Source organism: Anastrepha obliqua, chromosome 4, assembly GCF_027943255.1.
Source record: "Anastrepha obliqua isolate idAnaObli1 chromosome 4, idAnaObli1_1.0, whole genome shotgun sequence".
NCBI classification, from domain to species: Eukaryota; Metazoa; Arthropoda; class Insecta; order Diptera; family Tephritidae; genus Anastrepha; species Anastrepha obliqua.
The window spans coordinates 18,144,587-18,161,570 of record NC_072895.1 but is presented as its reverse complement, the minus strand read 5'-3'; positions in this window follow the sequence as shown (position 1 = coordinate 18,161,570).

Here is a 16,984-nt window from a genome sequence, read left to right as displayed (position 1 = left end):
AACTGAAGAAAAAATTATTATTATTATTTTTTTTTATTTAGTGTCTCGAAAACTAAGCCAGATATTAAAAAATTTTACTCCTTCATTTCGTTTTCTTTTGTCGAGTTCTATAAGAATCCGCAATTAAATTGCGGCGCCACGGAAACAGCAGTATTGCCTAAATTTGTTATAACGCTTATTTTCTGTTACTCACACATTTATTTATGCACGGATTTGCCCAGTTAAGTGTGGCAGCACTTCGATAATCAACCTTAACGGAAGTTCCATCCAAATATCCTTTCCGTGCAAAGTGGCAACATCCTTTGTCAGTAATTTTTCAAACCAACAAGTTTTCAGTGTTTTCGCGGTGTTTTATTAAAAAAACAAAAACGCCTTCAATACTAAAATTCACTTGATTTTTGTGTGCACTTATTCACCGTTCAGCTACCGCACAGCGCCTCTTCATATTTCAATTAGAAAATGGAGGAGAACTTATAAATTTACGCAGCACCGAACTGAAAATCCCATTGTAGTCCCCACTCGCTTATCCAATTTAACGCTTCTTTTTTTTTTTAGTTCAAGAAAGCATGGCATAAGTAAAAGAATAGGAAAAATAATTGGTAAATACGAAGGTGCCGAATGGCCTTTCTAAATTTCACGCGATATTGATGTCATTAGTAGCAGCGCTTTTGTTGCGGTGTTTCCATTTGTGGTTTAATGGTTCAATGGCCATAAATAATACAGCTGTGCTGGATAGTTAGTACTTGCGACTAAAAACGCAACAAGGCAACATTCGCCACCACAACCGCCAACGGTGCAGTAACGCTATGAGGGAATACTAATTGGATATTGCCCAAGTACTTGAAGCGGCATCGTTTGCGTCGCCCAACTTGATAATCCATAAAGCCGCAAAGGAACAGACGACCTAAATACGCTCAAGTATTGGCTTGACGACGAAGAAACTTCTTAATTAAAATTCAATAGACATGCGCATTAGGCAAATTGGTAATACTTTGTACTTAATTGTACTTGTGCGACGAAAAGTATTTTAATTGATTTTCATAATTTTTTATTTTTAATCTTTTTTTTTTTGTTTTTCATTTTGTTTTGCCTACTTTATTTCCACGGCTAAGTACTCAATAAATTATACAAGCGTGGCTACCTTCTTTTGTCCAAAGACTCTGACAAATGACGCTGATTTTGTTTGAATTGTTTACTTGCGCGTCCCTATTAAAATTGTTGCCATTGACCACGCCAAATTCGCTACCACCGCATCTGCACGTAGCGTGAATAAAGTCGCAATTATAGTCAGCTAATTTGCAAATTTTTCCAAAAAAAAAATTTACGATAATATGAATTTCAATTATTTTAGTTCCTCATTGCCGCCGCCGAGCGACACGAGAAACAGGTTTTATAAGAATAAGGGGCATCACGACGCGATGGAGCACAGCTCCGCTAATGTCGGTGGAGAAGCGGTGGTTGTGATGATTAAGCTAAGTTTAGTAGGAAGCACCTGGCGGGTACAAATGCAACAACGCAAACAACGAATCAGCTCAATATTGTTAGTCGAACTGTCAGCGGTGAAGACATACAGATACATACGCGCAGCAGCTAAATGAGCGCATTCAATACACAGAGTGTGTCATCTCGCTGTAATTACTTCAGAAGCACACACATACATATGTACAGTGGTGGTCACGATTTTAGCACACTATACACAACCTTGACACTGTCCCACTTTCCTCTTTGCTTTTCGACAATTCACTACGAATATATTTATCTGGGTGTTGTTTACAATTAAAATAACAAGAACCGTTATAATCCGTAGCATTTGTTTTGCAATTTTTTTCTTAAAATTCAGTTGAGTGCAAGAGCTGCTTGTTTGAGCTGGACACGAAGTTAGCACATATCAATAAATAATTCCTCCCACTAAATTTTTTCTAAGTATTTGAACTTTATGGTAAGTTTTTATATTTTAGCTATTATGTAGATTGTAATTAATGTGAAAAAAAATATGTTAGACATGGCGAAAGGTTCTTGGTGCTCCGAAGCGCAGCGGAAAGTAATTCAACGTATGAACTCTTCTGGGAGCTCTGTGTCTGAGATATCACGACTTCTAAGGTGTTCACGCAAAATGATTTATAATGCTCTTGCTTATATTAAGCGCCATAAGACATTTAAGAAGGTAAAACAACGCCCACGACGGCGAAAAACAACAGCTAGGGAGGATTTACTAATATGCAAAGCCTAGCGAACAGACTCTTTTAAGAGTTCGAATGCCATAAAATCGCAAGTTTTATCGGAATATGGAATAAATGTTTCTTCCAAAACCATTAGAAGGCATTTAAATGAAAACTGGTTGCGTGGGTGCATAGCTCAACACAAACCTTTGGTCTCAAATAAAAAATTTGGAGGCCAGGCTGAACTTTGCAAGGGAACATATCCATAAACCAATAAATTTCTGGAAAAATATTTTCTGGAGCGATGAATCGAAGTTCTGTCGTCTCGGATCTGACGGGAAACAATATGTTTGGAGACCGCAAAATAAGGAACATGATCCTCGCTATACATTAAAAACGGTGAAGCATGGTGGTGGAAGCGTCATGGTTTGGGCATCATTTTCCTGGCGAGGTGTTGGACCCATACACAATATAGAGAATTTATGGAATGATGTCGAGAAGCATATTCGAGACGTGAAACCGAGGAATTTGAACGATTTGTGGTCGGAGACTAAGACTGCTTGGTATGGAATACCCCAGACGAGATGTGCTGCCCTAGTGGAAAGTCTACTACGCCGATGCGATGCTGTTCTCAAGAGTGGTGGATATCCAACTAAATATTAAGTTTTTTTTCACTAATGTGTTGTTGTTGAAAATGAATGAGAAATATCCATATGTGTGCTAAATTCGTGTCCTCCATTATTATAAGGTGCTTGTATTTAAACCAGTTTTAATAAGTAAGGAGAAAAAAACAAGGTTCTGATTACAAGGCCTCTCTTTCTCCTTTCTACAAAGACCCGCCAGGGATAAATATTGCCGCTAGATTATTTGAATATAAGCAATAAACGCCAAATGAATGTTACTGCATTATAGTGTGTTAAAATCGTGACCACCACTGTATGTACACATGTACATGCTTAAAATTTGTTGTATGTGCATATACAAGTATTTCATCGCGTCGTCGATTGTCCTCACCTCCAATCAAGCATCATCGCTGCTTTAAATTCTTATTTCGTTCGCGTTCACTTGCCCATCCAGATTTCCCGATCACGTTTGCCGTAAGTATAGTAAAGCTATATATAGTTAGTATATTTATTTATTTATTTTGCCTCAAAGTTTACTACTGGTGTTACAACTTTTGTTATTGTTATTGTTGTTATCGCCTTTAAGCACTTGTCCCCTCCACATTGCTATTTACGATGTACGCAAGAAAAAATGTTTACATAAATTACGTTGCGCTTGAATGACTGAATTATATTAAGCTTTAATTGCGCTTCTATTGGAATTTTGTAAATTATTGGGAAAATTATTATTCAACATTCCGAGGAATGACATTATAACGATACAACTATGGAATAGCGTTAGCTGGAAAACAAAAAACAATACAACTAAACTCGGCAGCATTTCATGAGCCTCAGCTTTCAGCTTTGTATATTTACATATACTCGCATATCCCGTTAAAACTGCTTATTTTGAAATTTGAAAAAAAAAAAATGTTGTCTTCATATGATAATTTTTGATAAAGTGAGCCGGAATGGAAGTTATGTATGAAGCTTGAAATAGAAAAGGGCCAAGAAGTCCGGAGAGATTAAGAAATAAAAAAAAGAGGTTGTCTGTAAAGTCGGTTTACTGACGATAGTTTAACGTGATAACGTCATAAGAAAGTACTGATTGAATGGTTTCATTTTTCAAAAGAAAATTTTAATTTTATTTGTTTGATAGATATTTTGTATGGATATAGAGAATGAGTTAACATTAACATAACATAATATACTTTAACATAACATAACATAACATAACATAACATAACATAACATAACATAACATAACATAACATAACATAACATAACATAACATAACATAACATAACATAACATAACATAACATAACATAACATAACATAACATAACATAACATAACATAACATAACATAACATAACATAACATAACATAACATAGCATAACATAACATAACATAACATAACATAACATAACATAACATAACATAACATAACATAACATAACATAACATAACATAACATAACATAACATAACATAACATAACATAACATAACATAACATAACATAACATAACATAACATAACATAACATAACATGACATAACATAACATAACATAACATAACATAACATAACATAACATAGCATAACATAACATAACATAACATAACATAACATAACATAACATAACATGCTGTTCAAGCAAGGTAACGACGCATTTTTTGGTGCGTGCAGCCGGCTACATAGAATTATAAGACGTTATCACGTCAAAAAATAATAATAACATTAAAACAACAGGTATTATTAACAAACTTGGTTTTATTTTAAATTCTTCAAGTAAATCAAATTAATAATAATCAATAAGAAGGCATATGCAAATAGAAATACGTGAATTTATATATGTACATATGCGCATACACATACACATATACGCTCACTTAAGTAGGAGAGAGCAAGATGTCGAACGTTGCCGTTCGTTTGCTTTGTTTGCTTTGTCGTTCGTTCCGCGCTTTCGCTTGCAGTTCATTCAAGGTAACGGCAATGAGCAAGGTAACGACAAATGAGCAAGGTAACGGCAATGCGCAAGGTAACGGCAATGAGCAAGGTAACGACAAATGAGCAAGGTAACGGCAATGAGCAAGGTAACGGCAATGAGCAAGGTAACGACAAATGAGCAAGGTAACACTAATGAGCAAGGTAACGACACATTTTTTCATGCGTGCAGCCTGTTAAATCAAATTATAAGACGTTATCACGTCAAAAATATATAATTGGCGCATACACTTCTGAGTATCGAGATAATAAGACTTTATCGCATGTCTCTAAAAAACTGCAAAGCTCCCGGATCCGATAACATCGACACAAAACTACTAAAAGCTGACCCCAAGATAAGCGCTCGGATCCTTCTGCCCTTATTGAAAAATATCTGGAACTCTGAAAGAATACCATCTGAGTCAAAAGAGCAAAGAGTAAGCAGGCTTTCGTCCCAATTGCTCTTGTGTCGATCATATAAACTCCTTGAGAGTGATCGTGGAGCAATCGGTTGAGTGGTGCTCGCCTGTTTACCTCTGCTTCATCGACTTCGAGAAAGCGTTCGACACTCTCAACTATGAAGCAATCTGGAAAGCTTTTGAATGCAAAGGAGTGCCTGAGAAAATTTTCACCAGCATAAAAGAATTGTACTCGGGCGCTTCATGCCGCATGGAATACGAAAATGCTCTAAATGGTAGTATCAAAGTTCAAGGATGTGTATTATCTCCACTCTTGTTCAATTTAGTCCTGGACCTAGCAATGCGATAAGCGTGTGCGGTCAGCAGGGGCATTTCCTGGGGTTTATGCGGCCGGCTTGAAGACCTAGACTATGCGAACGACATTTGTTTACTATCGCACAGCTACTCAGATGCTTCAGCTAAACTACAAGCGGTGTGCCATGCAGTAGCACAAACAGGTCTATGCTGTTCACTAGACAGGGCTAGTTTACTGGGGCGGCAGCCCTTGGTCGGGCAAAACCCGAGTCATTCCGGTAACGTAGAACCGGCTGCCAAGGGAAAGGCCATCTCCCTCCCAAACACACAGGTCTAAAAATTAACATAGCAAAGGCCAAAGTAATGCGGATTAACACCACCGAAACGCAAGCCCTTCAAATTGCTGACACGTCGCTTGAAGATGTAGATGAATTTTGCTACATTGGGAGCATAATTTCAAAAAACGGCGGATCAACAACTGACATACGCAATCGAATATCTAAGGGACGCGTTGAATTTGGCATGCTAGACCACATCTCCAGGCACACAAAACTGAAAATAGTTGATGCCAACGTGAAGTCGGTAGTTCTGTATGGATATGAAGCGTGGAACTTAACAACAAGCATACGAGTATCACAATCATTACAATCCTTCCTAAACTGTTGCCTACGAAAGATAATGCGAATATTCTGGTATTATATTATAAGCAACGATGAATTTTGGGCGGCTGCCGGGCAAACACCAGTAGAAGAAGTATATAGAAATTATGCATCGCAAGTAGAAATGGATCAGACACACATTGCGCAAGCCACGGGATGACATAGCAAGGGCACTGGATGACACTGGAATTCCCAAGGAAGCTGGGAGACCAGCCAACACATGGAGGCGACTAGTAGCAGCAGAGGCGGAAAGAGCAGGCTGCTTCTGGAGTCAAGTTGAACATGTGGCTCTAAACAAACGAAATTATAACTTGTTTATTGAGGCACTATGCTTCATCTAGGAACTATGGGAAAATATATATACATATATATATACTTCTATTAGGTGTTTGGTCGAGCTCCTCCTCCTATTTGTCGTGTGCGTCTTGATGTTGTTCCACAAATGGAGGAACCTACAGTTTCAAGCCGACTCCGAACGGCAAATGGCTTATATGAGTTTATATATTGTAATACTCTCGGAGATTTGGCATTGCTTGCGTGGGGGGACTGCTATTAGAAAAAAATGTTTGTATCATTTTACTGTTTCTTGCACGCAGATTCGCACCTTGCACTCCCGAATGGTAGTCAAGCACCCATTGTATTCAAAGCTCTGGAAAGTAAAACAGTAGATAGTCAAGGAGGAAAGGCGAGAAGTAACAGAAAGAAAGAGATAGGATAGAATAGAGCCAGAGATAGAGATAAGTAGACCTGTGAGAACTTTGAAGATTCTTTGGCAAATCTCAAAATATCCTCCAGTTTACTTCTCATGACAGCTGAAACCCAAAATTCGTAGCGTTACTCTAGCAAAGGCAGTACACTCACAGAGAAAATTCTCAGGTCTATCCGCCACCTCTAAGGAAGGCCGGCAAATCGACTCCTCAATGATTGCATTGTTCTGTAAAAATACCGACCATCAACCGAAGGTCTTTTTAGACGAAAGTTCAAGTTTTAGAAGAAAGATCGACAGTTTTCTGTTCGGACTTGTCTCAAAACACTTTGCAGTTCTGCAGCATTCTAGTATGAAGCTTAATGTTCGACTAGGTCCGGTGCCGGTTTGTACGAGAAAGAAGCGACTGACGCGCTTTGTTAAACTCAGCCAAAATCGCTTAAGCGGTTATCGCACCAATCGTGAAGAAGAAGAAGAAAGCTGAGCTCGTGACGTTGGTTCCTTTGCCTAAATTTCAATTGAGATTTTAACCCAATTTCGAAACCGTGATTCTATGTCAACTTTGAGTCATCAGACGAGTGTTGAACCTACTCCACTCGTGTGATATCAGGGCTTCCCTATCCACCACCTGGGATGCGCCCGATGGGAAATCAGACAACTCCTCACGGGTTCAAAACTCATACTTCAGTTCAAAAATTATTCCTGTGGCAATAAAAAACCCACAGAAGAAAATCTCACAAGTCAAATTGTGCTCATAATCATTTACTCGAATGATACACAATCTTGGAGCTAATTCACATCGTCACATCGTCGCGGTGCAGAATAACAACATCTTCAGGCTTTCTGCGTAAAAAATTCACAATTTTGCAGGACAGACAATTTGCGTATATTCTCCATTATCTAGAGAGAGCAATGCTGTATAGCCAACATACAAATTGTGCCGTTAAATTCAATATAAGGCCCATTCTAGAGGCCAGTTGCTTCATCTACTCGCCACTTACTAATGCAATCTTATTTCAACAACCCACAAAAGTAAGCTGGCTATTAGAACGCCCTAAAGCTGCTGAATGGGTATTTATAGTATAACAAATGAAGTCGTGATGTACCGTTAAATTCAAGTTAAATATTCTAATGCATTTGATTTACTTTTTTGTACAAATACTTCAGGTTGAATGGGTTTGGGGCCGACCACGAATTGTACTATATTCAACAAAAGAACAAAGGGCGTCAAAGAGGAGTGATTAATTTCATTGCATGTGCACATAGCGATGAGTGTGTAAGTATGTGTACAAATGCATGTGCGCGGGAATGGGAATGCTTTAGTGGAAAGCACAGTTGCAACATAAAAACATGTCTTCAACGAAGGCAGTTAAGCTGAAAATACGTAAAATAAAGAGAAATAAAAAGAAAAAAATCGAAATAGAAAGAAAAACATCGAACTAAAAAGAAAAAAAAAATCGAAAAAAAGTAAAAAAATCTAACTAAAAAGAAAAAATCGAAATAAAAAGAAAAAAATCTAACTAAAAAGTGTGCTTTGTATGGACAAAAGTTGCTTCACTCCCAAACATTAGCCTATGTGACTTCAAACTCGGTCTATGTGGCAAATGCAGTTCACACAAAATCAGAGTAAGAGCTAAGAGTTGAATGCAACAAATAATTTAACGGTGAGGTAAAACTCGCTATTTGTGCATGAGGCCCAAAGGGTATGCCATATGGCATACAATACGTAAATACCCAGCTGCATGTTTCAGAAAAACAGCAACCAGCAGTAAAGTTTGTTGAATTTACTACCAAAAATTTCATATTGAAATTTTGCTGTGCTAGTATACATATCTGTGGAGACATTAATTTGTAAGAGAAGGCCAGCATGTCGATTGTCGCGATTTACATATTTGTTAAGTTAAGCTCAAAAAATCAACATCTTTCGAATTCATTTCTTCCTACACATCGTCAGCGTAATCGAGTAAGCAGGAGATAGATTTCTTCATTTACAACTCTTTACAACTACAGTAATACTTTCCAAAAGACACGCCATCCCGCGCTCCTCATCATCTTCCGAGAAGAATAGTTTCACTTAGTGTGTCCAACTGGCGCCGGTTACCACGAGAAAGAAACGACAGGAGTGCTTTGTTAAACTCGGCCAAAATCGCGTAAACAGTTATTGCGATAATCAAGAATAAGACGAAGAAAAAGTTCGGTGCGACTTCTCGCTATTCAGTGAACTAAAATACCACTCCAAAATGTTAGACGTGAATACTGTGATTGGAACGGAGTAGATTTGACAATAAAGTTGCCCCAATCAGTCCTAAGCTCCATGAAAAACGCCTACACTGGCACGGTAATGTAATGAGAAGACCAGAGGAACACGAAGTGAGGCAAATTTTGTAAGTAGAGGTAGCAAAAAGAAGGCTAGACAGCCCACCAAAAACCTAGAAAAACAGTATTGAAAACGACATGCGTTGCAGAAACGTCAGTGAAGAGACGAATCAGGACCGCGCCTGACCTGGAGATTTCGCAGAAGTAGAGCCGACCCGAAATAGGATAAGGCTAGGTTACAGAAGAAGAAGATAAACAGAGTTTATAAGTAGTATTAGTAGTAGTAGACTAGCAAGTACAGCACTCAGACACAATTAAGTCCATTGAACTGCACTCGGGAACCCTTTTTAATTTTCTTTAAACCTATCCGACCCCCGAAGAAATCTGCGTAGATATTGTGGTGCCAAGGAGCCAAGGTAACTGCTTCTTAACACATCAGTGCCCAAGACCTCAAGCCTGATTCGAGCGAAGGACGGACAGACGCACAGAAAGTGGTCCACCGTCTCATCATCTTCTCCACATGCGGGGCAAGGTGCACTGTCTGAGATGCCTACCTTTTCCATGTGCTTAGCCCATAGAAATTGGCCCATCATCAGTGCAACTAACTGCCTACAACCCCTTCTGCTTAATTGCAGGAGAATCTGCGACAGTCGGTCGCACATGACAGGTAACATCAGTTTTGCCCATTTGCAGCCTCGCTCAGCTTGCTAGGTTCACTTGTGGGTTAGAGTAACCCGTTTGCTAACTGTGGCTTTGATGGGTGCAGAAGGGAGTGGCAGAACGGGCTCCGGATCAAAGAAGTTGGCCACAGAGCGCATCTAAGCTAAAAAGTCCTGGCCAAAGAAGTTGGCCTCAGAGCCCATCTAAGCTAACAAGCCAGAAATCTCTTTACTCGCGATACCTACGTGTCCCGGGATCCATGTTAGCATCGGGATATTATGTAGTGGTATAAATTGCATTGGTAGCATTGTTCGCATACGCAATAATTCCAGCTGTGCTTATGTGCAATCGAGTACAGTGGAACCTTTACTAACGAACTGCTTTATTAGAAGGGCACTTCCTTTGGGCGCACATTGTTTTTTTTTTTTTCTATTCCAAGTCTTGTGTATCGGAGCGAATTACGCTCTCTTCTTCTTTTTCTTAATTGGCGCGATAACCGTTTAGTGTAGAGCCTTGTAGAGTGTTAGTTTTGTTCCTCGAGAGAGGACTTTACTACTCAGTTGCCTACTTAGTCCAAAGTAGCTCCTGTTGGCAAGAGATATTCTACGTTGGATTGCAAGGCTGACATTGTTATAGGTTTTAATGCTGGTTCCCAAATAAACGAAGTATCTTACAACCTCGAAATCATAACTGTCAACAGTGACGTGCGTGCCGATGCGCGAGTACGCCGACTGTTTGTTTAATGACAGGAGGTACTTCGTTTTGTTCTCGTTCTCCATCAGTCCAGATTACGCTCTCTTAAGCGAACAAAAATTTGCTGTTGGTGAGTGTCAGTCCAAGCGAGGTTTCACTGTGTATTCGCTAGGTAGCGCGTAGTGATCGTAATAATATTTTTTTGGGAATTCTTCGTTTTCATTTTATCGTAGTCCATATGGCATAAAGTCCACTGCTGCCTTTGTGAAACATATTGACCGGTAAATGACGACTGAAATGGATACGCAAATATTTTTATTCGAAATGGTTTCGACTTTTAGCCTACAGCCATTTTAGACAATCAGTTAAGGCACGACAGTGTCATTTGCAAAAAAAAAAAACATTAAAAAACAGAGCAATTAGTTTATTTCCAGATAACTAAAATAGACACATTTCAAAATACGAAAATTGGAGCGATAAATTGGACGCGGCACACTTGTATTTTAAGCAAAGCGAGATAAATGGCAGAAACCGGACTGAACTGTGCAGGCACATAATAAAATGGCAAATAAACAAAAGTTACACGCAGAAGCGAATTATTAGAGCACTCGTGGATGTGAAGTACAAAAAAGCACTTGTCGCGCCCGTTAGGTCATTGGCTTCGAGTGCCACTTTGCTGACAGTTCAATATTCAAGTCGCAGAGAAAAAAAAAGCAAAGAGCAAAAAGCACAAGTAATCCGAACTATTAACTATGTGCATATGTGTGTGTATGTAGATGTACACGAGCTTGTGCCGATTGGTGGCACTGACCGGACCGTGCACCGACTGACGACAGCTGCACTTAGCTTACCTTTGCGCTCATTTGTGTGCATGTGTAGGTCACTTCTACTTTGAACATTCACACACACATACATGCATCCGTATATAGTATAGGTATGCCATTATGCCAATTATAAGTTAACTGTTCCACTTTTACACATAATAGCGCTAATCAGAATGACAATAGCTCGTCAAAGCGATGATAAAATGATATTGAAATGGATGTTGGCGGCTGTCAAGCAGCAGCGGTTGCCGATTATACTGGGTGCATTTGATGACACACAACAACGTGTGATAATAAAAAGTTGTTACCAAAGCATTAATGCAAGTCTCTGCACATGAAAAGCTCGCACGATTTGACTTCTTTAGTTAGTGGGGGGCGGGGGAAAAAAACCAACCAACAAAACACGTTTTCCACACAAAATCCCACGAATGCTTGGACATTGCAACCCAACTGGTGTTAGTTGGGGGAGAAAACAAAAAAGTGCACTGGGATGGGAAAAAAGTCAGCCAGTTACCAGTCAAAGCGTTAAGGCGTAGCGAATTGGGTGGCGGCTATGTTGCCCATTGGCATCAACACTCTTCGAAGTGTATGGCAGTGGCATGGCAGTGACTTGTAATTCCATAAATATGACCAACAGTGACAGTTATTGCCAATCGTCACTGCAATTGTCGTAAATGTGCGCGCGTCAACGAACACACAATTGGCAATTAAGTTTAGTTACAGCAATAAGTCTAATTGAATTGAAATGACGTTTGCACTTGGAAATCAGCAAAATGATCGCTAGTTTGCTGTTGAATTTCGCCATAAATGAAATGCAATGCGTTCGTTTAAAACGCTACCGAAATGGTCCATATACGGGCATGCATGTATGTGTGTGTGCACTTTTATGTATATGTAAAGGGGTTTCCAATAAGAGGTGTTATTGGTGAATGGATTGCGCTATCGGTTGCGCCAACAGCCCAAGGTCGATTCAAGACCTCAAAGATGGAATTCGTAAGGCTATCGGGGCATAGGGCAGCCACTTTGCAATTCGGTTATGGAAAATTTCATGAAAAGTATATTGTCCTGCAAGCGTGGTCGTGGTGGTCATTTGCCTGATGTCATTTTCCACTATTAACGGCATACCTTCCTCTTTATAATGAACTAAACATCCGATCATTTATATTAATAGGTGCGCAACTAAATTCCCGCTTTTTGTCAATAGTTGCCGCCAGCAGTGTGTGCTAGTCGATTCTAACATAAGCTAAACGTCATAAACCAAGCTTAGACATATGGCAAACAAACTGCTTTGACACATTAGTGATTTTGTTTTGGTATCCTATAATTTTGGTTTTGTGAAAATGTCTGATTTTGTGCTGAATAATCGTCATTTGCGGGAAGTTTTGATTCTCCTCTTTCATCCGAAAAGAACGGCGGCTGAAGCGCATCGAGAGCTACATACAGAAAGTTTATGGAGTTGTTGCTTTAAGTGCAACAACATGCCGAGATTGATTCCGTCGCTTCAAAGACGGTCGTTGTAATGTTGACGACCGTCTGCATGAAGGACGGTCAAAAACCTTCGAAGACGCTGAATTGGAGGATCCGTGTCAAATCCAAGAAGAGCTTGCTTCAGTATTAGGAGTTACTCGCCAATCCATTTCCAAGCGATTGCAAGCTTTTGGAATGATTCAGAAACATGGGATTTGGGTTCCTTATGAGTTAAAGACAAGGTATGTTGAACGTCGTTTTTTCACCTGTGAACAACTGCTCCAGCGGCAAAAAAGGAAGGGTTTTCTTCATCGCATCGTGAAGGGTGATAAAAAATGGATTCATTACAGCAATGCAAAGAAAAGAAAGTCATGGGGACTGCCCGGTCATGCTTCTACGTCGTCGTCTCGGCCGAATATTCACGCTGCGAAGGTTATACTATGTATTTGGTATGTCCAAGTTGGTCTTATTTATTATGAACTGTTAAAACCAAGCGAAACCATCACTTGGGATCGGTATCGACTTCAATTGATGCGATTGAGCTGAGCACTGCGCGAGAAGCGGCCGCAATACGTGGAGAGGCATGAAAAAGTCATTCTACAGCATGACAACGCTCGGCCTCACGTTGCCAAACCCGTTAAAACTTACGTGGAAACACTGAAATGGAAAATCCGACCACACCCGCCATATTTTCCAGATATTGCGCCCTCCGATTATCATCTGTTCCGATCAATGGCACATGGTCTAGCTGACCAGCAGTTCCATTCGTATGAAGACATCAAAAAATGGCTTGATCTTTGGATAGCCTCAAAGGATGAACAGTTTTACCGCGACGGTAGACGAGATCTACCAGAAAGATGGGAAAAAGTAGTGGCCAGCGATGGGCAATTATTTCAATGATTCACTTGTAACCATTTTTTTTTTGAATAAATTTGTATTTTCATCAAAAAAAAGCGAGAACGCAACTAGGTTCTAAATAAAAAATAGCATTTTTCTTTTAATATCAAAATAACACCTCTTTTTGGAAAACCCTATATGTAGCACTTCCATATATGTGGGCATGTATGCAACACTACCGCATTGAACTTGCCACATTTCACACTATTCAAAGAAAACAAAGTTTATATGGGGTTTTCATTTTTTTTTATTTTCAATTTTTATTTTTATGCGTGCAGGAAATGTATAGAGTTGTTGTTGTAATGTGTTAAAGCTTTTTAATGTTTGACATTGCGCTTTTTGTTGCCGCACTAACTAGTGAAATGAGCACTGCCACGCTTGTATACACATACACTCATACATACATATATACACACATACATACATACATACAACATCACTTCAACTGTTTGCATTGATTGCGCAGCGTGTCAATGATCAACACTTTCCTCGTAATTTACAAATACTTTTATGTGCATGCAAGTGGCACATTTGAGTATTGTTCATATTATTATTTGTAAAATTTCGCTTTCATTCATTTAAATATTCTCATAATTTCACGCCATAGTGAATTATTCGCGCTGCGCATTTTATTTCGATAATTAAGCAAAAATTATCAGTTACTGCGCGATATCACAACGTTTCGGTGGTTATAATTCATGCCAAATGCCTACCCAATTAATTATTAAAGTAAATTATTATTTTCACAGTCAATTGGGTTTATCAAAAAATCACTCGTAAATGCATTTAAATAACACCCACGAACAATTCCGTATGTGAATGGATGAGTGGAACAGTACGAATTTTTTTGAAGCATACTAATAGGGGTTTGCTTTGCTGATAACTGCAATACTACTGTGGGCAAAAAGTAAGGTGAATTTATTTGTCAAACTTCGCGGGATTAAAATTTCGCTCTAGTTTTTTTTTTCATGAAACGAAACCATTACTGATATGATCGAAATATCAGCAGGATCTGTGAAAACCATTTTGAAAGACCATTTGGGCCTACGAAAAGTCAAATCGCGTTTGGTACCGAAAACTCTCAATTTCTTGGAAACAAGTCGTCGCTTTGATGTGTGTGAAACAATGCTTTCAGACTATCAGGACAAGCTGAAATGCATCATTACGGGAGATGAGACTTGGATTTATGCTTACGACCCTGAAACAACCGACCAATCAAGCGAATATCGTGCTAAAGGCGAGGCCAGACCGAAAAGAGCACGTCAAAGTCGTTCAAAAATAAAGGTCATGATGACAGTTTTTTTCGATTTTCGTGGTGTGGTGCACTATGAATTCCTTCCACCTGGCCAAACTGTTAATAAGGAATATTATTTGAGCGTTATGCGTCGTTTACGTGAAGCAATTCGTCTAAAAAGACCAGAATTATGGGCCAAGAACTCTTGGTTTTTGCATCACGATAATGCACCGAGTCACACTGCACTCGTTCTTCGTGACAGGCTCTCAATGCACTGATACACGTTATTCCAATAGACCTACATATAAAGAAGACAGTAACCATGAGTGCATTTAGGTTAAATGAAGCAGGTCGCTGGAAAGAAAAAACTTATGGTCACGCTATTCTATTATAGCGACAAGCTCAGTTAATCACGGTGAGGACTGACTATATCGTCCCGATGTCAACTTTAAATAGGAATTTTGCCACACTCTTTCCATTTGAGAAAGAATGGAATAAGGGATTCTCACTAAACAAGTTCGAAACTATAGTCTTGGATTGTGGTGTTGGAGCTGGCATACATTCTCATCGACTTAAAATTGAAAGATCTGTGCGTCTCCCTAATGCTTGCAGTGTCTTTCAGGCGGAAGTACTGGCAATTGGGCAAGCTTGTAGACTACTAATCGCTGATCCCTCTTTTAAGGGCAATATCGATATTCTTTCGGATAGCTAAGCTGCAACCCAGGCACTGGACATGGCTATAATAACCTCTAAAGTGGAGGAGCAAAGTAGGAATAGCCTCATCACCTTGAGTGAAAACCTTAATTTGGGTCCCGGGACACCGGAACATAGAAGGTAGCGAAAAAGCCGATGAATTGGCAAGAGGGGGATCTGCCATGAATCGCGTTTTTGCAGTACCGGTATTCACAAGATTAGGTACGGTCAAGAATGCAATCTCCCTAAAATACCTTCCAATCACAGATTGTAGATGGAGAGACCAGACGAAATGCAAAATCAGCAGGACGTTATGGCCCACCTACAACCTCAAGCAATCGTCGACATAACGGGACGCCTGGAGACTAACGGCAGTCATAACTGGCTTCTGGTCTATCGGAGAACAAGCCGCCAAAATGCGCATCCCTCACAACACATACTGTCATAGTTGTAAACAACCGGAGAAAAAAGAAACAATCTTCCATTTTCTCTGTGAATGCCCTGCCCTATGGAAGGACAGAATGTCAACCCTGGGCAAACCGCTGATCGAGAGTCTCGAGCAGCTGTCTGGCTTAGACGTCAACAACCTAACAAAATGGCGCGGAAGCGCTAGTTGGATTCTGGATGAATCACCATTCTAACCAACCAACCAACCAAACGCGAAAAAAGAAAACCAGTAATGGATTTCAAACTTAATAGTCTGATTACATTATATTTGGCTGGAAAATCACAACCAGCGATTGTTCGTGAGCTCGAGCACCTTAAAGTAAACGAACTTTTTGTTTATCGCACCATTACTCCTCACAATGATACTGGTAGCATCACAAAACGTCATGGAGGTGGTCATCAAAAGACTGCAACGTCACGTGAAATGGTTCAAAAGGTGAATAAGCGACTTGAGCGAAAAATCCCCGACGAAGTGCCAATCAAATGGTGAAAGAACTGAAAATATCTGACCGTAGCAACCGCCGCATACTGTAAACTGATCTCAAAGTCAAGCCTTACAAGATACAAAAGGCGCATGATCTCACAACAAAGCAGCAACAAGTCAGACTTGAGAGAGCGAAGGAGTTGTTTGCTTGGCCGAAAGCGGTCAATTCCCGAACATTGTGTTTTCTGACGAGAAATTTTTTCAAATTGAGTAATTCAGTAGCTCTCGAAACGACAGGGTTTCTTGACCGATTGTTCATACGAAAAGTTAAGCCATCGATTGGCCACCAGGAGGCAGCACCCGCCACTGGTAATGGTTTAGGCCCTTGTAACTGCAGATGGGCGCTCTCCAATCGTTTTCATCCAGCCTGGCGTCAATGTAAATGCGAAATATTATCGGGAAAGTATTCTGGAGGTTGCTTTGAAACCGTGGGCGGACAAAC